At 32.5% G+C, this 20,346-nt stretch overlaps 1 protein-coding gene across 7 annotated transcripts in view; it reads left to right on the top strand.

The window, feature by feature from the left end:
- Nucleotides 1–20,346, top strand: part of LOC126883907 (ribosome-binding protein 1-like) — a 189,862-nt gene that overhangs the window by 9,641 nt on the left and 159,875 nt on the right. For 3 of the 7 annotated variants that reach the window (XM_050649617.1, XM_050649610.1, XM_050649608.1), the window contains exon 1: nucleotides 11,185–11,405. The exons of 2 other annotated variants lie outside the window; for them this stretch is intronic. The gene's annotated coding sequence lies outside the window, so the exon portion shown is untranslated. Of the gene's footprint in view, nucleotides 1–11,078; nucleotides 11,406–20,346 lie in introns of those variants that run through there. 2 more of the 7 variants (XM_050649621.1, XM_050649611.1) reach the window with 2 other exon arrangements.

Below are 20,346 nucleotides of genomic sequence, written 5' to 3'. Positions count from 1 at the left end.
TCTCAATTTGAAATTGTGATAGTTATTAATAATAATTTACTTGCAATACTTAGATCCATCGAGACCACAAGAGAACGCTGAACATCATCAGGTACGCAAATGACACCATAGTACATATTTGCTATTTGCAGACAACCTAGACGACCTATACATACCTGTACCAGAGTTATATAGGAGACTCATTAATATTCAGCTCAGTGGGGTGCTAATGTTAGAGGTGTGATAACAGGTAGATGGTAGATCCCTTGCTTATCGAATTTCACACCGCGAAGCGGTGAGGTGTGGAATTCCCACTGAGCCTAATATTAATGAGTTTTTTAGATGGTTCTACTTTACAAATCGTTAGGAACCAAATCACGTATTACAGTCAACAATATGGACTAAATGTAAAGATAAAGAAGACAAAGTTTATGTATTAGAACTAGCAGATAATAAAAGGTACAAATAAACGTAAACAAACTATTTATTTTATAATCGAACCGTATTATAATAATATACAAACAGAGAAATTAAGATGTGTCTTATACAACGTATACTTCTAGACTGAAAAATCAAACTCAAAACTCTACTAACATTGATTCCACATTCATAATGTAACTCGACACTTTTTCGCAATTTTACGTAAGAGTGTTCGACCTAAAAGGTTCGGGGAATCAGCCCGCCCACTTAGACTGCATATATCCATTTTAACACTAATAAAAATACCATAATTTATAGTTGAATATATTCTAACATCCCCTCGCAACTAAAACTATTTTTGAATTAGTCAAACAGACCCCCTTTACTACTTAAGTACTCTAACTTAACCCTATTCAGCGGCTGAGTCAACATATCAGCTGTCATATCCTCGGTAGGACAATACTTAAAGTTAACAACCCCTTTTTCATGCATTTCCTTTACGAAATGTTACTTTGTATCGATATGTTTTGTCCGATTACTGAATTTGTGATTTTCTAAAAGTTTTAGACAGCTTTGATTGTCTTCGTATATGATTAATTCTTGTTCTAAACCCACAAATTCCTTTATAACCTGTTTTAACCAAATTGCTTCCTGACATCCTTCAGCCAATGCTATGTACTCTGCTTCAGTTGATGATAGAGACACGCAATTCTGTTTTCTACATCCCCAATTTATAGGCGAATCCCGTAATAAAAATATATACCCTCTATTTGACTTTCTATTCCCTTTGTCTTCTGCCCAGTCAGCGTCTGCATAGCCGTATAATGCACTATCTGTTCCTTGTTGTCCTAAAATAAGCTTTTTATATTTAGTTTTCTTTAAATATCTCAACACTCTCTTTGCTTCGTTCCAATCTACTTCTTTTGGATTTTTATTCTGTTGACTTAGTATGGTGACGCTTGCCAATATATCCGGTCTAGTATTTACCGCAATATATAATAAACCACCAATCAGTTGTTGGTATATTTCACTGTTTTTCATCGGCTTTTCTCTGCTAAGCTTGTAGTATCCAACATCCAGCGGTATATTGGACTCTTTTGCATCTTTCATCTTAAACTTGTTCAGCAATTTGTCAATATAACTGGCTTGATTTAAACTATATATCCCTTGATCGCACCTTTCAATCTTCATACCTAGATAATTTTGTAATAATTCCAAACTCGTTATTTCAAAATTACATTTTAGATTCTCTTCAAATGTATCAATTACCTGTATCCTTTGCTGCTATTAAAATGTCATCCACGTATATAAGTACGTAAACCCTTTCATTATTTATTACCTTGATATATAAACATGTATCAATATTGCTTTTACAAAAATTTTCTTTAGATAAAACTTTATCAAGCTTTTTGTTCTAAGTTCTGGCAGATTGTTTCAAACCATATAAACTTTTATTTAATTTGCAAACACAACTTGTATCCTTTTCTTCAAATCCCTCAGGCTGTTTCATAAAAATTTCTTCTGACAGTTCTCCATTTAGAAAGGCTGTTTTTGAATCTATATGCCTTACTATGAGACTTTTACTCCATGCCTCTGTTAATAAAATTCGAAGAGTAGCTTGTTGCGCAACCGGAGCGAACACTTCATCGTAGTCTACGCCGAATATTTGGCTAAAACCCCTTGCTACCAGCCGTGCTTTGTACTTCTTCGAGCTTTGATCTTCGCCTGTTTTTAACTTGAATACCCATTTACATGAGACTATATTCTTTCCCTTTGGTGCTTGTATTAAATCCCAAGTTTTATTTTTCCTTAATGACGTGATTTCCTCTTCCATATCTTGCTTCCATTTTCCACTATCACTTCTTTTAAGCGCTTCTTTAAAGTTTCTAGGTTCTACTTCTTCGAGTTCTGTCAACTTTGCTATGTAGCGCTCAGGTGGAATACCTTTATTTATTCTGCTAGGTCTACGATCATCTAAATTCTCTATATCGAGATCTGTATCTAATTGATAGTTAGAATCACCGTCATCGTCATGGGATTCTTCCCAACTTAAGCGCTCATACGTGTTAGATGTGTCCGTAGAATTTTCTATTTTCTTCGTGTTTTCAAAATTTGCAACCTCTCTGTCTTCTACGTCGTTTGGCTCTATTTTCTTCCGTTCCATCATGGACCCAATGGATATTTCCTCACTTTTTGCCTCCTTTTTCTCGACGCATATATTTCTCTTGGAAAACACCACACTACGGCTAATTGTAATACGTTCTGTATCTACATTTAACAATCTATATTATGCTTTTGATTCATCAGAGTAACCTACAAATATCAGTGACTCACCTTTTGGATCAAATTTATCCTTCATTTTTTCTTTGGGAATGTGGCTATAAACCGTAGACCCAAATATTTGCAAATTCGACAGATTCGGTGTTACTTTATGCCACAATTCATAGGGCGTTTTTTCTTTCGAATTAGTAGGTAATCGATTTTGCAAATAATTTGCTGTCACTATCGCTTCCCCCCAAAATTTTTTGCTAAACCCGCATCGATTAACATGCACCTAGCCATTTCAACTAGAGATCGATTCTTTCTCTCTGCAACCCCGTTCTGTTCTGGAGAGTACCCTGCTGTATATTGAATTTTTATACCTTTACCCTTTAAAAATTCCCTTAAATTATTATTTACGTACTCGCCACCCCTATCCGACCTAATTACTTTTGGAACCCTGCCTAACTGATTACTCGCAAATTCTATAAACTCTTTTATACATTTTACCGTTCATTTTTATGATTTAATAAATATATAGTTGTATATCTAGAAAAATCATCAATTAAAGTCAAAATATAACGTTTACCCCCTGGAGTAAGTACCGGCGCAAATTGATCCTAAGCAGACAGAACCTGGCACCGGCGAGTTGCGTAGACCGTTCTGCGCATCCTACTATCAGTTCATGCGTTCGCAGGTCGAGCTTGGGAAGGTTTGTCATCGACGTACAGTTTTCTTGGGCTTGGGACGGGTGACTCAGCGCCAGATGTTAATTTTTACGTGTTTTTGTTATGCGAGATGGAAATATCTGAAATGAATAAGCGGCGATATATTTTACACTATCTTGAATGAATAACATTTTATTGCTCTGTTGTATCAATCAGCACTACTCTACAAGTTTTCGTTTATTTGTTTTAATATGTATTTTATTATATAATATGGTAGGCGCAATAGTAGGGAATATAATATATCTGATTAAAACAGTGAATTTTTTTACATGATTTTTAATTTCTTGTGAAGTATCTAGTTAGTGTGGCTTTAGCCAATAAATCAAAGTTATGCGTTTACAAGAGCATATTATTTGAAAAATAAGGAGTACCATAATGTGTCATAATTATAATCTCCTTTATACAGATCAGAAAATTGTTTAGTATGTATTTCTAAATCCACACAATCATTGGAAAATGATTCATGGTAAAAAATATTTATTAATGACACTGTTATCGACAAAGTCGCTCAATTTTAAACTTGTCATCATATATTTATTAGACTTTTGTTTATCGTTAAAAATTAAATGATGGTTGGGAATTGAATTTTTTGTGTGATTTAATATTTTATCAAAAACATAATCAGCAAAAGAACCGTTTTTGCAATCACAATCAATGCAGTGTTTAACTTATGTTTGTTATTATAAAGGTATGTAGAAATAGAATACTCAGTGTAAGATATCTTTTTATGCACCCGCTTATGATCAAATTCGATGTTTTCGAAAGCCATACCGCTACAACTACTAGGGACATGTAAGATATTTTTAAAACGTTACTAGTTACATGTACGGAACTACCGTTTTTTAGTTGCCTACTCAATTCAGTACAAGGATCAGATACATCAGTATTTTGTAATCAGTATTTGTACTCAGTACCACTGAGAACCAGTATCAATAGTAACCGTTACACGTTTGCACTTATTTTGCCCGTCTCTATTCGTTACGGCGACAGCCGATGGTCGGGTTAGCTTGTGTTCAATATGCGGCACGCTAGAAAAATAACTGCACAGGTCACCTGCCCCACCGGCGCAGGTTGTGACTCGCTTAGGTTCAATATGCGCCGCGGCTAACAGTCTTCATGGGCCCGCAAATATCCGAATGTAATAAGTCAAGAATATTAAATGTATTTCTATGAGAAAATTTTGGAAAACTCTTACGTAAAATTTTACCTTTCATACAGCATTCACAAGTTTCCCTAATCCTACAGTCTGTCATATCAATCCCGACTGCCATTTTCTTTTCCATTAAGTGATTGACTGCATCCATGTCCTTGTGTCCAAACCGTCTATGCCATGTATGTTGACAGTTGCTGGAGTGCTCCAAAGCACTCAATCCATGGTCCACAGTTGAAAGTTTGTATAAGTCCGGTGAAGGCACCGCACTGGTGACGACTTTTCCGTGTAAAACGATTTTAAACTCGTTTTTATCGAATTGCACATTATGTCCCGCACTTGTTAGCTTTTTCACCGAAAGCAGATTTGAGTCTAATCCCGGCACATACAACACTTTGTCGATTTTTAAATTTTCCACTCCCGATCCAGTCACGCACTCAATAAGTCCTGTCCCTATACCCTGAACCTCGGAGTATTGTCCTTTCTCCGCCAAACTTACAACGCCCTTTCTGCTACCGTCAAATTGGGTATAGAATCCTTTGTAATTAACCATGTGGCTCGAAGCTCCTGAGTCCACATACCACGAAGCAGAATCCCTTTTTCCGTCCCTTGAGCTATAATTGACCATAAAACATGCATTATCAGTACCTTCAGTGACTTTATTGGCCTTTTCCTTTTTAAATGCTTTGTACTTAAAGCAATTTCGTTTAAAATGGCCCTTCCGGTTACAAAAATAACACTGCCTTGCTTCTGTCCTTGCAGTACCATTATTTTTGTTACCCTCGTATACTGATTTCATCACCGACTCCTCCTGATTTCTTCCCAAAGCTCCCTGACGTCTCCTGTACTCATCTATTAATTTATTCGTAACAAATTCTAGAGTAAATTCACTCGATGGCCTACTTTCCAGCGCTGTAATCAAAAAACTGTATGAGTCTGGAAGACTTCCCAGCAAAATTCCTGCTGAGAACATGTCCTTAATTTCCTCCCCTAAGGCGGCCTGTTTATTCAACGATTCTAATTCTAGGAATAAACTAATGTGTGCTTCCATATCACCATTCTCCTCTAGCGATAGCCTACAGATTTGCTTTAACAAAAACACCATACTAGACAAACTTGATCCCTGATGATACTCCCTTAGCGCTACCCACGCATCGCGCGCGAATTCCTTGTTTCGGATATGCACTAATTGATTAACGTCAACAAGTAAGGCTATAGTTGACAAAGCCTTATCATTTTGTTTTTTCCAAGAACTGCTTCGGTCTGCTTCTAATGGTAACTCGTTCGAAACTAATTCCCATAGATCAGCATTGATGAGTAACATTTTCACTAAATAACTCCACGACTGATAGTTCTTGCCGTTCAACTTTTCGACGTTATATTTCGCACTTTCCGCCATATTATGTATATCGTTATGTAACACGAAAAACTTCGCGACTGTACACTTTTAATTATTATCTTAATACAGGTGAACTAAAAACGTAACTGAGGCCCATAATCTATTAGAAATAGCAGATAATAAAAGGTACAAATAAACGTAAACAAACTATTTATTTTATAACCGAACCGTATTATAATAATATACAAACAGAGAAATTAAGATGTGTCTCATACTTCTAGACTGAAAAATCAAACTCAAAACTCTACTAACATCGTTTCCACATTCATAATGTAACTCGACACTTTTCGCAATTTTACGTAAGGTTCGGGGAATCAGCCCGCCCACTTAGACTGCATATGTCCATTTTAAGACTAATAAAAATACCATAATTTATAGTTGAATATATTCTAACATTATGATCATTAGCAAAAAAGAGATAACAGAAAGTCAACTCTACGTCAACCAAACCCCTGTATAAAGAGTGACGTACTACAACTACCTCTGGGGGGTCTTCTTCAAGAGACAAAATTTCTTTCTTGGCATAAAAGTAAGAATGCTGCCATGCTACGTCTTATCTGTCCTTTTTATGTTGTTGAATCGTGGACCTTGAACGAAGGAATGTGCAGAAAATTGGAATCATTTGAGATGTGGCTATATCGAAGAATACTTAAAATCCCGTGGACTGACCGGGTCATAAATGAGGAGGTCCTCAGCAGAACGAAGAAGAACCGAGAGGTACTGACTACCATCAAATCTCGAAAGTTACAATGATTCTGACACATTATGCGAAATGAATCCAGATATGAACTTCTACAATAAGCCATTCCAAGAGGAAAAATATTTGGAAGGCGAGGTCTAGGAATAAAAAAGAATATCTTGGTTTGGTAAAGAATCTCAGAACCTGATCTAACACAGCATATGTGCAACTTTTTCGCGCTGCTACAATATTATTCTCAGGATTCACAAGTTTACAAAAAGAAAATGTCAATAGGGAGAATGGTGTCAAATACAATTTATAAGGGTTGCTGAAACGACCTACACTTAACATAAAAATAATAATAATAATAATAATAATAATAAATACGAAAATTTCTGGTAATAGTAAATAGAAAATAGTAATAGATGGTAATAGATGATAATAGTAATGGTAATAGAAAATAGTAATAGCCGTACGAAAATTTCTGGGAGATACACCTGCATTCCAAGTCACCTAGGGCTCGATAACACGGAAAGAGTCCCACCAGAGCTCAATCCTTTTGATACCGTAGGTATCTGGGATGAGTCAATTTTCCCCTTAGAGGGAGTGTGAGCCGTATGGCTAAATCTGATAATAATAATAATAATAATAACAGCGCCATTTAGGTTAAGATAAGAGCCCTCAGTCTCCTTGCAGGTCAGCTTGAAGGTATTCTTCCACTTTGTACGGTTCTAGGTTTATGAGTAACGGTTTACCAGACTTTCTATATTTATTTATATTTTTCTATTTTAATGCTATAAGGCAGTTTATTAAAAAAATTAATACAGGCATATTCTGTAGTTTTCTCAGATGTTGCTAATCTATATATTGGTACATTAAAGTTTATAAGATTGTTTAGTGTGTTAGAATTATGGTTTATTACGTGTTTAATGAATTTATGGCTATTTAAAAAAATGAAAAGTACCTAAGCATTCATATACGTATGTTTCAGTTATTGTTAGTATGTTTAAGCTTTGTTAGCTTTTTTGTAATATAAAAACCTGTTCAGCCGTACTACCTCCCCCCAGGCAAATTATTCCAAATGGCATTACAGAATGAAAATTTGAAAAATATATAACTCGTTTACATTTTTCGTCCAAACAATTTGCTGTTATTCTGAAAGAGTAGCAGATATATGCTAATTTGTTACAGATCTCATTTATATACACTCCAAAATATAACTTTTGGTCAATATGTACCTACCCCCAGAAATTCTGTGCTTTGGTGTAGTGTAACCATTTGCGATTGAATGGAGACAGTTTCTGGTAAGGTACTACTATTTATTTTGGCGACGAAACAGATATAGGATTTGTTTTTTCTCTGTTCAGTATGAGTTTATTCATGTTGAGCAATCTCTGTGCTTTCTTTAATCTATTAATACGGATATTCAATAAATTATTCAAGGATGACCCTATAGTTAAAATGTTGGTATCATCTGCAAATTCCACAATAAGAGTATTCTGATTGTTATCTGTAATGTCTAAAGCGAAATCATTTACATAAAAAACAAAGAGAAGATTACCCATAATAATTCCCTGAGGAATTCCCACTGAAATGAGACCTTCATCAGAGAAGCAATTTTTCCCTCGTACTCAATTTTTACTTTCTGTCTTCGGTTTGATAGGTAAGATTTTATCCAATTATTATAACTTGGTCCTTTAATGCCATATCTGTAAAGCTTCTCTATTAGTATTTCGTGATTTAAAGTATCAAATGCCTTTGACAAATCTAAAAATATGCCTATGGATATATCTTTGTTTTCGTAACCCTTATTTATTTTTGTTATAAAATCATAAATGGCAGTCTCTATAGCTTTTCTCTAATAATAGGAGTAATTTTCATGAAATTGAAACTTATTGTCTATTATATTTGAAAACCTAGGGATTTTTGCGTATAGAAACGAGACATGTTAAAGATAGACCGGGCTAGTCATATGCCACTCAATGCATCGAGGTGTAACGCCGACATAGGATTGAGTGGTCTAGCCATCTTTGTCTGTCACATGCGCGGGATCGTTTGGTTAAAAGAAATAGATAGACCACCGATCGACTGTTTCCATGTTGTTTCCGCGTTACGCTTTTTTTGGTGAGTATGCCTTGTCTACGCTTAATATGTCAATGATAGAAACTCCATAGATATCTCACACGTAACAAAAGGTATTGAAAATACGTATTCAACCATAGGTACTAATTTTGTTTGGGTTTAAGCTGATTTTGATGAATAACTTGGAAAAGGGGCAAAATGCAAAATTTTGACGCCTGCCAAAATTTTCAATGTATTTTAAATGTACCTAATATTTTTTTTTCGAATCCTGAGGAAACTAATAAGTATTTTTGAAAATTTTAAACGCAGAATCAACGATTACTTTCTTACCGAGAGCCGAAAGTCCCTTAGGATGAATAAAAAGTTTCTTTTGAATGAGATATTTCAAATTAAAAATCACACTATATTTTCTTTTAGATTTTCACCCCTGTAACTTATTAAAATAAACATTATAGAAGTTTTCAGGGACTTTCGGCCCTCTGTAATAACGTAATCTTTCATTCTGCTTTTAAATCGTTCAAAAATAGGTACTTATTAGTTTTCTCAGGATTATGAATAAAAAGTTTCTTTTGAATGAGATATTTGAAATTAAAAATCACACTAAATTTTCTCTTAGATTTTCACCCCTGTAACTTATTAAAATAAACATTATAGAAGTTTTTAGGGACTTTCGGCCCTCTGTAATAACGTAATCTTTCATTCTGCGTTTAAATCGTTCAAAAATAGGTACTTCTTAGTTTTCTCAGGATCCGAAAAAAATCAATCCCATTTAAATAGTATTGAAGCCGAAAGTATGTACCTACCGATCGCCTTAAATAAATATAAAATTACTGTAGTTTCGTATTTAATTAATAAATTTTCAAACGTCTACCTATGGTTAATTGTCAAAAAAGTTGACGTAAAAACAACTAGACAATTATTAAAAAACGAGTTGTCTCTTCCTACTAAATTTCGCCCTGTACGTTACCTTCCAAGGGCTGCGTAATTTCTTTTTATCCTTCGGATGACCAAGCGGGGGAAATTGTGACCCCAGCGTATGTTTTTCTTTGATAAATTCAAAAGTATTTTCAATTTTTAACTCATTATTTTTTTATTTGACTTTAATATCAGTCTAGATATCCTCATATTTTGAAATAAAAAAAATTCCCTATATTTTACGAATAAAAAATATATTCTGAAGTTGATGTTTAGTAAAATACCGTCTATAATGTGTAATTCCAAGTAGTTTTACGCTAATGACGTCGACTTTGCAAAGTAACAAGACACTTACTCAACATACACACTACACATGACACTAATACTCGTGTTGTGACTGGCTGAATGACATAAAGTCCATGCCATAAAAAAAATTAAAAAAAAACTTCATTTTTTGGTTAAATGTCATTTTTGACATTTTTGACCTGCGGTCATTTCCTCCCCCCTTGGTCATCCGTGTAACAAAAAAAGGTTGGTCATCGGAAGGTTAAAAGATAATTAATAATATTACAATTACTTTTATAGTCTAATTTTAATTGTGTTTGGCTATAACTATTTTTTCACAGACTGGCGGTAATTTTTTTATTCAAAATATTTATTTACATATATTTTATTTTATTTTTAAACAAAAGAAGACCTTATTTTCAAGTTTTTTCTAGTAGACCTGGATCCCGCGTACCAAAAAAGTTGATTAATAGCAAGATGAAAATTTGTTAATAGCTTAATGGTGCTAGTCGGAAAAACTTTGATGTATGGTAACGCTGAAACGGGGCAACAGGGGAAGTTTTAATTGTGGAACAGGCTAAAAATTTGGAACGTCAGACTACCAAAATGTTCCATATTTTGTCGGACAGAACCTCCAATTGATTTGTTACCATATCATTAAACTCTCATGCAAAAATCAGACTGGTGTTTATCACCAACTGGGCATTTTAATTAGTGGAACACGAAGAACATGTCAAATGACAGGAATCATGTTGGTTAGTAATAGCAGTCTGATTTTTGGATGAGAGTTTAATGAAAGGTTAACAAATCAATTGGAAGTTCTGTCCGACAAAATACATGGGACATTTTCGTAGTTTGACGTTCCAAATTTTTAACCTGTTCCACAATTAAAACTTCCCCTGTTCCAGTATATCAAAGTTTGTCCGACTAGACACTGTTAAGGTATTAACAAATTTTAAGCTTGCTATTAATAAATTTTGTGGTACGCGGGATCCAGGTCTATATAGGTATAGTTTCTATTTATTGCAAACTTTCTACATTGAAACCTAAAATTTTTTTATCAACCCGCCTATGGCCCAATTCAAATTATAATGAAATTAAAAAACGTAATAACTGTCATTTAAACGTATTTTTATTTACTCGCGGATATAATTAACTATTTTGTAATAACAAAATACATCTTACTGCAAATATAAAGGAAGTAAAATATATAACCGCAAAATTTTGACCACAAAGTGGCACGTATTTGGTGGCACACAGAACGAATTCCAGTTCTACCAACACAAACAGTTTTCCCCATTTCAACCTTTTTTCCATTCCACTTTATTAAGGTATTCTAGTTTCTAGACTGTAAAAGCTGTAAGATAGAAGTTCTTTACTTCCATAAACTCGTTAATTTATGTAGATTTATTATATTTTTATTAAAAATTGTGATTGTACAGCTCATTATTTTTGTAGTGTTTTAAATAAAGATACAGTGGCGAATATCATACATTATATATAACACAGGTAAATACTCATATGAAAATATCTATTTTTATAAACATGAAATGGTCCCCGGTAGTTCTTTTAAGTGGTCATTTGCTACGTGGCTCTCAATCAGTTCGCTATTTTATTGTTATTACTTCAAAGTGCTCTTTAAATAAATGCATTTTTAATTGTATATTCATTAAAATTTCATTTATGTACCTTGATTCAGAAGGTACCATACAAAAGTGACATGAGAAAATACTGGAGAAACATTTGAATATTTATAATGTATAACATCAATTTATTATTTTTTTTATTGTAAGAATACACGTTTATTTTTATTTAACGAGCGTGGATGTTATTGCTAATAAAAAATATATTATTTTCATAAATTGTCTTAAGTCTCAGTAGGTGTTTATAAAATAGAATGATTATGCCTATGTTTTCCTATTATGGCATAATCTGTACGACTTTCAAATCTGTTCATTTGTTGAAACCCTTTTTAACTCCTAGATAACTGATCATACTTACTTTTGCCCTTATTGTAATTTTTGTGTATGAATAATACTAATACATTCACTGTTATTTTCTTAATGGCACACTAGGAAGTAGGAAGCCTCTCCTACAGTTTTTTTAGGTATTTTCAACCACATTTATCCACATTTTTACCATCTCTATTGTCATATCAGCTTCTATATTTTTTGTTCACCAATTCCTGATATTTTCTTGTTTTTCTCTATTCGTTTTTCTCAACGCTAAATAATAAACATCTTATTATATGAGGCCTATAGAATCAAAACCTGCTAGATCCATGTGTTGAAATTTTGTCAGGAGACTAACATTAAAAATGTAAATTTTAGAAAAAGTATCCTGCATTTCTCAACCAAAGGGGCATCAATAAATATAAAATGGCACATTAACTTGTAATTTTTCTGCATGCCTCTTACATGCCCCTTCAGAAATTCGTACTTTAGTTTGGATTTAGCAGAACAAATAATTTTGAATTTAGTAGGTTTTGATTCTGATGGGCTCAAATGTATATTGGAAATTGGGACCAACTACAATACATGCCTAATTCAGATACAGTAGACTCCCTCTATAATAACGAGAACTGAAATGGCAGACTAATTACCTCGTTATAAGCGGATCTCGTTATATCAGACAACAATAATATTGAAATGTTTTGATGTGTCATACATAGTTTATTAGGTGTCGATGGTCGACCTGAACAATGAAACTTCGTATCATCATAAATTTACCATCGTAAATTGTAACTTTCCTACAATATGTATTCAATATCGGTCGATAGATAACAGAAAGAAGCAGGCGGTGTTTATTACACCACTGGCCTCGATAATAACATAATAACACAGATGTTGGGAATTTCTATATAGAAGCAGTTGGGATATTTATAGCCATTAATTTGCTAAAAACAAGTAAAAAAACATATTCTTTGATTTCATTTATCCTTGTTATAACCAATTATGCCTCGTTATAGAGGTGTTATAGTTCAATAGGAATTTCATGGGACATCTAGCATAACCTTTTTATAAGCGACACCTCATAATAACCATGTTTGTTATAGAGAGATTCCACTGTATTTGATAGTTTATTTATTTCTAATGTTTTTTAACCCATTAGCGCCCACGGTTACCATATGGTATCAGAATCACTCTCAATATTATTGAGGCTCCACTGGAATTGTTTTAGTGGGAATTCGAATATTTTCAGTTTCAAGGTTAACAGACATGACAGACTTTCATTCTATCTCATTTGTAAGCCGATTGCTGTATGTTTTATTGGTGAGCAATTTTTTTCCCGAACAGTTTTTATTTTCAGTCGAAATTAAGGATGTTCGAAGGGTGCAAGTATATTTTCGCAGTAGTATTGCATATTTTAGTAAAAGTTTGATATAAACGCTAATGTAAATAGATCAAATATTTGTTTTGAGCATAAATATTTTGAATCAACTTTAATTTGCTTTTGATATGAAGCCCTAAATTAGCGAGATACCATATGGTATCCGTGGGCGTTTAGGAGAAATTGTTTGCCAAAGTGTCAACACCATTGATTCTTATGTTACAAGAACTAAAAGAACCGCATTTACCATTTGTTACATACAAATAACTCGTTTACCGGCCTAAGCTTGTTTTCTTTCCTTCGTAATCTAGGATATGGAGCAGTAGGCACGACACGAGAAAATCGTATATCCCGATCATGTACTTTGACTAGCAAAAATTTGTTTAAAAAAAGGATCGAGGGAAGTATGACCAAGTGATTGAACAAAATTATAGTATTCTACAAGTTCGTTGGATGGCCAATTGGCCAACTCAGTATACCCCAGGCTGTGGGTGAAAAATAGGTCGATTTCAGGATATAATTCAGGAATTTTTGAAACCTATCAGGTGTTGAATAACTTCTACTAAAATGTAACCAAAAATATTTTGCGCTTTTTTTTTATTGCGATTTTCATTTGTTAAATTTGCAATTTTTAATGATTTTTAATTTTGCAGCTTAGGATATTGATTTTAGAGTTAAACTTTTTAATAGAAAGTTGTAGTAATTTAAAAAACCTACAATTTGAGGTATGGTAAGTTTAATTTCGTTAATTGGTTATTGCAAAACAGCCTGCGAAAGGTCCAAAATGGCCGTTTTTTACAATTGCATTATTTATTGTACAAATAATTTTTTTTATTTTTTAACGCTTTAAAATGAAGATCTTTCAATTCCAAACATAAAAAAAATTGTAAAGCCAGATTAACGAATTTGTTGCTTAGATATTATAAATTTTTTATCCCAAGAGGTCAAATGTCAAAGGCTATAACTTTTTGAAAAAAAATCGTAAAGAGTTGGTGAAACATTAAATCTCCTTCTAAAGAGTTATATTTTCATATTCTGATGTAAATAAATGCGTAAAACATTTTTAAACCTCTAATTTTTGGGTTTGAAAATAAGGGGGCAAATTTCGTTATAAACATTTAGAGCTGAAGCGGCCCTGTACATTCTATGAGTTTTTAACTTACAGATTATTGTTGCTGAAGATGAAACGAAGATTTATAAAAAAATTAAAAATTTCTACGACCAACTGAAGCCGAGATAATTTTTGGGTTTGAAAATAAGGGGGCAAATTTCGTTATAAACATTTAGAGCTGAAGCGGCCCTGTACATCCTATGAGTTTCTAACTTACAGATTATTGTTGCTGAAGACAAAACGAAGATTTATAAAAAAATTCTACAACCAACTGAAGCCGAGATAATTGTTTTTATTTCTTAAATCGTAGTGCCTTTATTTATAACAATTGAGAAATTATTGTACAGTCATTGACTAAAGAAAGACTTATATTATCTTAAAATAAAAATTATTATAAAATATAATTACATTTAATTATTAAAAATTATTTTTAAAATCAGTGCTTTTGCAAGCGGTTGAATTTTGCAAATCGCCCGGCTCGCTTCAAATCCGCGCACTTGGAAAATTTTTACGTAACTTGTATTAAATTTTGACAGAAAACAATTTAATAATATTACCATTATAATATACAGTCTATTTACCACTGTATTTGTTTTTCTTGATAAACTTTTATATGTGAAATTTCATTTCTGAAGAAATAATATTACAAAAATGATACATATATTATATGAAATATATAACTATATTTTTAATTTTTTCATTGTTATATAAATATAATAATAATGTTACTTCTTACTATAATATACAATATAACACTTTTTCTTCTTGTAGTGACTATTTGTTTTGGATTTCACATATAAAAGTTTATCAAGAAAAACAAATACTGTGGTAAATAGACTGTATATTATAATGGTAATATTATTAAATTGTTTTCTGTCAAAATTTAATACAAGTTACGTAAACATTTTCCAAGCGCGCGGATTTGAAGCGAGCCGGGCGATTTGCAAAATTCTGCCGCTTGCAAAAGCAGCGAGTTTAAAAATAATTTTTAATAATTAAATGTAATTATATTTTATAATTTTTATTTTAAGATAATATAAGTCTTTCTTTAGTCAATAACTGTAAAATAATTTCTTAATTGTTATAAATAAAGGCACTACGATTTAAGAAAAAAAAACAATTATCTCGGCTGCAGTTGGTTGTAGAAAATTTTTATTTTTTTATAAATCTTCGTTTCGTATTCAGCAACAATAATCTGTAAGTTAGAAACTCATAGGATGTACAGGGCCGCTTCAGCTCTAAATGTTTATATTAGTATTAGTTCTATTAGTTGTTTTTGTTTTTGTTTTTGTAACATGTAATGTCTAAATTTTTATTTTTAATTTTAACTATGATAAAAATTGTTCTATGTACTTTAGATTTATACAATCTCTTTTCTTTTTACTTTTACATTTACTTGACGTTATTTGCTCAAAGATGTAAAAATTTTATGCAAATAAAAATTATTCTATTCTATTCTATTCTATTTATAACGAAATTCGCCCTCTTATTTTCAAACCCAAAAATTATCTCGGCTTCAGTTGGTCGTAGAAATTTTTAATTTTTTATAAATCTTTGTTTCATCTTCAGCAACAATAATCTGTAAGTTAGAAACTCATAGGATGTACAGGGCCGCTTCAGCTCTAAATGTTTATAACAAAATGGCGCCCCCTTGTTTTCAAACCCAAAAATTAGAGGTTTAAAAATGTTTTACGCATTTATTTACATCAGAATATGAAAATATAACTCTTTAGAAGGAGATTGGATGTTTCACCAACTCTCTACGATTTTTTTTCAAAAAGTAATAGCCTTCGACATTTGGCCTCTTGGGATAAACAATTTATAATATCTAAGCAACAAATTCGTTAATCTGGCTTTAAAATTTTTTTTATGTTTGGAATTGAAAGATCTTCATTTTAAAGCTTTAAAAAATAAAAAAAAATTATTTGTACAATAAATAATGCAATTGTAAAAAACGGCCATTTTGGACCTTTCGCAGGCTGTTTTGCAATAACCAATTAACGAAATTAAACTTACCATACCTCAAATTGTAGGTTTTTTAAATTACTACAACTTTCTATTAAAAAGTTTATCTCTAAAATCAATATCCTAAGCTGCAAAATTAAAAATCATTAAAAATTGCAAATTTAACAAATGAAAATCGCAATAAAAAAAAGCGCACAATCTTTTTGGTTATATTTTAGTAGAAGTCATTCCTGGCATCGTCCTTTACAACACCTGATAGGTTTCAAAAATTCCTGAATTATATTAGGTTTTTTCACCCACAGCTTGGGGTAGTAGTGACAATGCTGGTACACATGCTGGTGTCGAACCATTACGACAAGTTTGGAGATATTCTTAGAAAGAAAAAAGATACATATTGCTGTCTCGTCCTCAATGAATTGAAGCCTATAATAATAAGATGGGGGAACTGATCTTATGGATTAAGGAGTAGCTTGTTACCGAATTATAGATGGCTTATAGACGGCTATACAGAACGCATAGTATTTATACAGAAAAAAAAGTCGTAATACATCAAATCTAGATTTTAGAAGGGAAATCGTACAAGTTTATTTGAACAAGTATGGTACCGCTCCAAAAAGGGCTAGAAGAACTGCTCTTAACAAGAATATTTTCCAGATGTACGGTTTGATGCTATAGATCATTTCATATAAGATTTTCTTGCCGAAGATGATGATGTGAAGTTACAGATTGTAAATCTTTTGGCCGAACAATGTGCCAAAATTGTAACGTGGGATTATGTTTAATTGTTTTGCAGCATTTCATACAAAATGAATAATCGAACATGTTGTAATTTTTATTTACCAACACGTAATTTTAGTTTTAATTTTTGCAATAAAATGAACTTAAACATCCACTGATATCTACCATATGGTATCAGCATTTTTTTTAACCCCTGTACATAAATTTTACAAAAATAAATATTTCTAGTCAGTTTTAACCAACATCTTTAAGATATATAAGAATTACCCAAAAATTAAAAAAAGAATTAATTTGGGCGTTAATGGGTTAATGTAACACTACATACAGTCAACTCCCGTTTTTGCACAAGTGTATACTGTAGAAGCTTGGAAGTCATTCACTATTCTCAACTTTATTTACAAAATCGCATCTGTGTGGGAATCTGTAAAGTCTTCAATTGTGAACTCATGGAGAAAACTGTTACCAAACATTGAAAATTATGTTGAACAAGCAGTTAGGAAAGATGAAAATGAACTACCTGTCCTTACAAATATAATGAACTCAGTTCCTGGGAGAGAGAATATGGGCGAAGGAAACCTGCAAGAGTGGTTAGACTGCAACTCTACCTACCCAGGATTTGAGCATCTAATTGATGAAGACATCCTAAGAAAATGCTGAGGAGAAAATGAGGAAAGTGATGAAGAAGGGTCTTACAAAGCGGCCTTGTGTCACATAAATGAATTTCTAGAATACCTAGTGGACTAGGATGCGCAATGTAGTATAAAGAAACATATTTTTCACTCAAAGAAGCAGAAACAAGTGACAGACTACTTTCAAAAATATAAAAATGTAGGTGTACACATTTCACTTAAGTTATAGCTTATCTGCAATTCTCGTTGTCCCCATGACAATTGTGCCACTCAACTCCACAGATAAACAGGAATTGACTGTAATTAGGTACTACTACTATCGGTTTACAGTGTTCTTCGATACCTTACGACTCCTAACCCCCATTCTTCTCTGTTTAGCTATAGACCTGGAGGGATTTCTCTTTCCTCTAGTTCTTTTTCAATTCTCTCCCCTCAGCTCTTCTCGGCCTTCCTCTTTCCCTTGTCCTTTGTAGTGTCCACACCAAAATATGTTTATGGATCCTGTCACCTGGCATTTTCTGTATATGGCCATACCATATGAGTGGTTTTGTTTTTATGTCATCAATTATTGTATGTGTGACTCCCATCATTTCTCATATTCTCTCATTTGGTATCCGATCTCTTCTTGATTTGCCTGCTGCTCTTCTCCAGAAGTTAATTTCTGTTACTAGTAACATTTTCTCTGATCTTTGTTTCAGTGGCCAAACTTCACTGCCATTATTATGTGATTATACTTTTAAGTATGGTATTGCTGTAATTAGGTAATTACTGATAATATAGGTTTAATCGGCAATACAAAAGAAAACATAATTACTCTAACAGAACTAATTAATAGTAAACAATGCTTGTTTTGTTGGTAACTAAATATTGGGATATACCATGTCTGTTTATTTTTAAAACATAGTAGCACTGCGTTTAGACTGCTCTAGTTCAGTTGGGCACTGACTCAACTAAGGATCTGCACTGTTCAGGCATAAATTCATTCCGAATCTGCTCTATTTTGGTTTTAAGTTTGTGTAAGGTCTGTTGTCGATTGTTCCTTAGTGTCTGTTTAATTTTATGCCATACTGTTTCAGTCACATTTAGGTCATTACCATTAAAAGACCAAGAAAGGATGTTTATATTGTGGTTTCCAAACCAGTTTTTTGTGGTTCAGGCAATATGGCCCCGGAAAAATATAAGACTCACCAACATTCAATTTCAGAATGCTTGGCAATAATTTTTAATTACCAACTTACGAATTTTTGAATTTGCAGAGATACCACGCATCATTTTATTAAAAAGATACAGCGATTTACTCAATTTGACAAGAAATTAACTCTAGTATATAATTTGACGTTTGTTGGAGTGAACAGTTGTATTGTTTTCGTAGCCTATTTGTTTGATCATGTTTGGAGTTACTTCGTGCTGTCCCATTATTTAGTTGTCACTAATTTTTATGTATTTTGATGATCCTTATGACATTAATAGGTTACGTATATGAGTAGTATAAACAAGTATTAATTGAGTTCTGGCATTATTTCTTGTAATTTTAAATATTGCTTATATACCATTGTGGCACTTTGACAGTTTTAATTTCACGGCCTAAAGGGGAGTGAAATTATGTCAAAGTGTCACGAGGGCAAAACAAATCGATAATTTGAGCTCGAGAGTAATTCGGTAAGATTATTTCATGAGTAAAACTGTCTTTTTAAATCATTTTAACTAATATTTTATTGAAATCTTCGCCTGAATATGTGCTAAACCTGTTTCTTGTTCTCTATGACAAGTTAAAAACCATAAATTGTCATTAATGTCACTGAATGTATTTTTGCGTAGCAACGAAGGGCATCTGACGTAAAATACTTGATGACAAGGAATTATCATAAATTGTTGCTGTAATTTTTATTCTTGTAGGTTTCTATTGATCAAAATCTCTATGAATGAAATAATCGCAATTATTAAAAAATAATAATAAATTAACAGTCAAACACCTGATTTTATTATACAGGGTGTCCCGGAAAATAGTGCGTTCCTTTAAGGTATGGAGAGAATACACAATTTGGAACAAAAAAGTCCTACACCATTTTTTTCTAAAGTTAACCGTTTCCAAAAAAAAGTTAACATTGTTTTCCATATACCTGTATTTTAATGTTTGGAAATTTTAATAAACTGGCAACATCGTACGCACTACGGCATAATAACATAATAAGAACTCGTTTGTGATTGTGATTAACAGTATTTAAAATAATCCAACCTAATAGTAGGTAATACATATGTATTTACTATTTGTTTACTAAAATTATTTTCTTTTGAAATGTATTGAAATACCTATTGCATAATTTTAAATGAATTACACATCTTTAAACATAAAAACACATCTTTTAACTAAACTAGTATTATGTATTTAGTAAGGTTTAAATGGGTTGAATGCTGAGTATTGCTGAGGGCTTTAACTGAATTACATAGTTTTAATAGTTTACAGTGGAACTTAAATACACCAGATAATGTCTCAGTAATTTGTTTACTTGTGAACTGAAATAACTAAGTTGTACTTACTTGAAAATAATTAATATACCGAATAGATGTTTCAAGTAACCTTTCACAAACACCATTCATAGGTAATAACATAATAGGTAATACACTCACTATTCGAAAACATTTTCGGCATTGACACTAAACAGGATTCTTTAAAACT

Source organism: Diabrotica virgifera, chromosome 4 (assembly GCF_917563875.1).
Source record: "Diabrotica virgifera virgifera chromosome 4, PGI_DIABVI_V3a".
NCBI lineage: Eukaryota > Metazoa > Arthropoda > Insecta > Coleoptera > Chrysomelidae > Diabrotica > Diabrotica virgifera.
Note: the sequence above shows the minus strand (reverse complement) of the source record. Positions and strands in the feature narration are given on the sequence as shown.